The 5295-nt window shown below is 51.2% G+C and overlaps 1 non-coding gene across 1 annotated transcript; it reads right to left on the minus strand.

Annotated features, from left to right (window-relative positions):
* Positions 1-1539: 1539 nt before the first annotated feature.
* Positions 1540-1840, minus strand: LOC147717875 (Nuclear RNase P). The gene has a single exon (XR_015296305.1).
* Between the last annotated feature and the right edge of the window lie 3455 nt (positions 1841-5295).

A 5295-nucleotide genomic window follows, 5' to 3' on the forward strand; every position in this document is an offset into this window, starting at 1 on the left:
GCACGAACTGTTACTGTGCCAGTATTCCTCAACACCCCAGCCTAGGGTGATGGCACCCGGCCTCCAGCGTGACATGGAAGAGTGCGCTCCCGACCCTGAGGCTACCTCTTTAAAATGCACCCGAACGCCTTCTTAGCATTGCGCTCTGCCTCTCGCCACTGTGCACAACTGGCCCTAATGTGCACTGCCAGTTTGGGGCCTCGCTGCTGTCCCGGTGTACGTGGTCTTCATTTACCCTTGGCCCCCTCCCCTGGTAGCTGTATGCCCTCCACGACCAGGGGGGACAGACGGTGTGACGGGAAGGAGCAAAGGGGGGGGGGTTGCGAAACTGCAGGTGACATTTGCAGCAATGGAACCAGAGTGGGCTTCGGGCGACGCTCCCCGTCTGCCCCCGCGGGCGGATACGTATGTGAATTGGTAGGGTGGGCCTACGCCGTCCATGGACGGAGCGATGGCCCAGCAGCCAATTCCCCCGGTAGCCCGGGAACCTGGCATTGCGGGAAGGGGGAAAGGGCCCAACGTGCCTACTCCGGCCCGAGCCCCCAAGGCCCATGGGCTACCCGCAATCTGCTCCCCAGCTGTTGGGAACCTCGGTGCCCCATGCTGTCGACACCCCAACTGCTCCTGCCTCCCAAAGGGTGGGCCGGGGATGGGGGCGAGGTGCAGTGGCCGCTGCCCACCAATTGCAGCCGAAGGGGGGGTGGGGGGAATGCAACGGCCCCCGCCAGGAGATGGTTGTGTGCCCAAGGCACGTTGACCTAGTGATCCATTACGAGTCTCTAGTAGTGCGCATCACTTCTGCTATCTGCGCCCTAAGCTCCTGGGCTGCAGCGCTCTGCGCGAGCGGTGGGTGAGCAGTGCACTGGGATCTCCACGAGCAAGTGAAGATAACGGACCTGGTGCGGGGGGGAGTTGGTATATCTGGTACCCACGGGCCAAGGGAAAACCCTAAGGTATCCTTAAGTGCACCGCTGAGAGAGCGTGGGCACCAGGCCACACTGGGGGCAGGGCATACCCCCCCATTCCACCCGGGCAAACCGGGATCCCAAACCGCTAAAGGAGACAAGGACGCAGGGGAAGGAACCTGCCTCCCCACACACTCTCCGCCTGAAACTGACCCCCTCCCCTCTGAGTCGCAAGACCAGGGGGGCAGGGGACGGCGGCGTGCCTGGCAGTAATTGGCAGCGGCGGGCACCAGAGTCTCTGAAGAGACGGAGCCAAGCATAAGCGCCTCCCGGCAACTTGCTCGCGGGGCCGAGGCACTGGTGCCGGCCCAGCCACAGAGTAGTTCTGCAGAGGGGGACTCTGACGGAACCGGAAGGGAGCCCCTATTGTTCGCTGTTCCCCGCCTCCAACAACATGATCGCGCTGGCCGGTGGCCCGGTATCAACGACTGGCATGGTGGAGCATAGGAGGTGGTAGTCACTCGGCTCTCTCTGTTCCCCCCCCCACTCACTGTGTCTCCTGCCCCTTGGCCACACCAGGCTAGGTCCTGCCCTGACCGCGTGGTGGCGTAGTGGCATGGACCGGGCAAGAGCGGGAGGACAGCGGTCTGAATTGGGTTATGAGGCGCCTTTGCCTCACCTTAGCTATTGCACTCAGAGGGGTGCCAGCCGCCAACAACTTCCAATGCCTGGAGGGGGTTGAGCATCAGCGATCGCCAGATAGACGGTCGCACATCTCCTGCCACCCCCTTGGGGTGCCGGTTCTTTGGAAGCACGCTCCCCTTCCCAGGAGATGCCCTGCTGGGCCAATTCCTGGCTCTAGTCACAGGCCTGCCCGAAGGTGTTTGAGTTACATACACGGTCCCCGAACGTTAGCTCAAGGATGAGCTTCCTCCGTGAGGGCTCTGGTCTATGCCCCCTGGGAGCTGTAAACCCCCCCCCCGTAATGGGGCGGGTGAAGTGGGGGGAGCTTGACTCACCACAGAAACAGCTCCCGGAGGATCGCACACATCCAACGGCGCCAAGAAGAAGGGAAAAGACAGCGTGTTCCGCAAGGCAGCGTCCGCGCGTGTCCGGTGCGATGACAAAGAGGTTGTCAGCGTGGTGAGGGGTACATATATTCCCCTCACCCTGCCTCGCGCACCGGACATGACGCGGCACTGCCGGTGCCCAGGAGGGCCTCCCCGAGAGTCCCTGCCCCTTTAGGAGGAAAGGGGGTGTGGAATGCCCGATTGCACTAGAGGGCCGCCCTCTTGAGTGGCCTCCTGCGCTGGCCTCGGTCAGCCGCATTCATCATTCACCGCCAACAGATTATGCTTTGCTCTGAGACACAAACCTGTGCAGTCACATATGTACTGATACATTTAAAAGTTGGGAGACAGAAATTGTAGTTCAATATGCAATACTTTTCAAAGAAATTCCATGCCTGGGTAGATATCTGAAGCTACATCTATGTCAAGCAATTAGCACTTCGAAATATATCAAATTCTTATTTGAGCGGGAGCTTCACATAAAAGGGACTTAATAAGGTTTTGCTAAAATGTAAACAAGTTCTGGGTGGGCCTGTTGTGGTAAGGGTTCAGAAAGTTCAAATTAATTCCACCTTGCAAATTAATACCATGAACATGAGTGACAATTACAGTTAAACTTCAAGGTGAGCGCACCCAGGCAGACAATCAGACATCTGAAGTGAGCTTGAAAATGAACATTACTGTATCCATGCAGGCTTAAATATTCGGACACCACCAAATCAAAGTCACACAATAAAGCAGAATTGTCTACTTACCATGCTAAACTTCAGGAGGCTATAGTCTAAGAAGAGATCTGCAGAGGTAGACATGTTCACCCTGAAAGCATCTTGATTGGTTTCCAAATAATACTGACAATGGATCAATTACTGGAAAACATGAATTGCCTTTAACCCCTTCGATGCTTGTGACAAGGTCAACTCGTCATGGGTGTTACCTGCGCTGTGCTTATGACGATTTGACCTTTTCACATAACAAGGGAATGTGCTGTAGCAATGATGCGGTTAATCAATCAAAGTATTAGTAATCTTGCTTGATAATCACAATTTTGGTCCAAGATATTTCACTGTGGAAAACTATAACTATTTGTGATAACAAGGACTCGTGATTACCAGCAGTGTGCAGGATTTCTAGAATTTAGGGTGACCATCCGCCTGTAAATTTCACGGACCATCCGTTATTTGGGCCTCTTGTCCATGATGCTCTCTTTCTTGAACACCTTTTGTTCGCAATACTGGACAGTGGAGCGAACTGCACTGCCCCTAATCAATCCCCCTCCATCCCTTCCCCTCGCTAGAAGCCTGAGTTTTGTAACTCTTGCTATACAGGACTGCAGCAGCACCTCCCCAACCTGGCCCATTATCATTTTGATTGCCAGTGATTATCACAAACTGAATGATAATGGGCCTCTCTGTGCATGACAGCATATCCTGGGCCTCCATCTCCTCCTGTCCTAGTGGAGGGCATGGCATTTTGCTTTTATTCAGAGGCTGGTGTCACCTCACCAGGGGTCAAGTACTGGGGAGGTGAGGGTTGCATTTTGGCACTTCTTACAGGGTTAAATGCACAGACTTCAGATCCCTTGTGTGCCAGCAATTTATAGGTTAGGAATGTCGGTTTCATTCTGCTTATTAATGTATATGTTTGAGAGATTTGAGCTTTGTCTTTGCTGTGTTTTGTCTCATCATAAAGTAGCTCTTCAGGATAATGCGCCTCCAGCAAAGCTCAATACGTAGAATGCAGATCAAAGAATTGTTTTTTTTCTGTAGACAGCTCAGTGGAAGGCCTGTGCTTTGCTCGAGTTAAGTTAGATCTGTCAACCTTAAAAGATATGTGACTTGATCTTTATTTTGAAGTTCGATCTCAGTTTTTTATTTTTTATTTTACTTTTAGCTTGGTGAGGAACCAGGGATTGGAGTACTTTTTTTTGTGAGGCTGCAGATAGCAAAACTCTGCAAACCATTTTTCTCTAAACAATGCCCAACCTATGCCTCTACAGTTTATGTAGAGTAGAGTTTATGCGATGTTGGTGTATTCCGCAGTGGATGCAAAAGTGCATTAGTTTATTAAAAGGTTAAACATGAAGCAGGTTATGAATCTACCATTCTTGAACTGCACATTATCGAGCTCTTCCTTATTATGTCCACTGTGTGTTCACGTTGCTTTTTTATGGCTCCCCATGCCTTAAGCTTTATTTTGCAGGGTGATTTCTGATGATCATTTGGCCCATAGCTTTGCCAGTCTACTCTCATATATTTGGTTGAGTGACCAGGGTGATGTCCAGAGGTTTACGGTGTCTAGCATGCTGTCTTGTGGTTCACTGTGTGTCGAGGCTGCTGTGAAATGGTACACTGTGTTCAAGCTGCTGAATGATGATTCATGGCTTAATTAGGCTGGTATATGATGATTATCCAGTATTATGGGTATCTTTCATAGATTCACATGCCTGAATCCTTCCCCGTCGTCGGGGAGGGAGTCCCCGGTACATAAATAAAGTAATGTCATATAGACATATATACATAGTAATGGGCCAGAGGCCTCTCATTAGTAACATATCCATGTCCTTTTGTGAAAAGGGTCAAACTTTGGCCAAGAGCCAATCCGCTATCACCACCCTCAAGAACCTTCCTGGAAGGAGCTCTGGTCCCTCAGATTTTCTACCGCACGTCGTGCTAAGGGAGTCTCCACTGAGCTCTGCTCAGTTTTCCTTACTTCTCTGGATTTTCCAGTACTTTTCTAACAGAATTTCTTCAGTTGTGTGGGGTTTTCAGTTTACCATGGCTGATACTCCTAAAAAAGGACTTTTTAGACCTTGTGCCTCTTGTGGCAGGAAGAGGCTTCATATAGATGACAAACATAAGGATTGCCTTTATTGTCTCTACCCAGACCACTATTCTAAGGATTATAAGGTCGGTCGAACCTTTTCAACAAAGACCCTCAAGGACAGAGAGGGGCGTCTGTTGATATGACTACAGAGACTGAAGGATAAAGACCAGGCAGTCTCTCCAGGTGAGAGTGAGTCTTCCTTCAGGAGTCCACATTCCTCTCCTAAAAGACCTAGAGTAACATCCCAAGGACCGTCTTCAGAGCCACCTCAAAAGAAGACGCTGAAGTCTTCAGAGGTTCATTCTAAGGTCCTGCCTGTGAAGGTTTCTGGTCAGGGTTCTGCTTCCACCTTTAAGAAACCCTTCACGACCTCTTCAGCTCTGCCTGTGACTGCGTCGACTGCGACCATCTCCACTTCTGTGGCGTCCTCTTCATTATCCACGTCGACGTCTACAACATCCTCATCGTCGATGGGTAGGTCCGTTTCATCTATTATA

Source organism: Lissotriton vulgaris, chromosome 5 (genome assembly GCF_964263255.1).
Source record: "Lissotriton vulgaris chromosome 5, aLisVul1.2, whole genome shotgun sequence".
In the NCBI taxonomy this organism is placed as follows: domain Eukaryota; kingdom Metazoa; phylum Chordata; class Amphibia; order Caudata; family Salamandridae; genus Lissotriton; species Lissotriton vulgaris.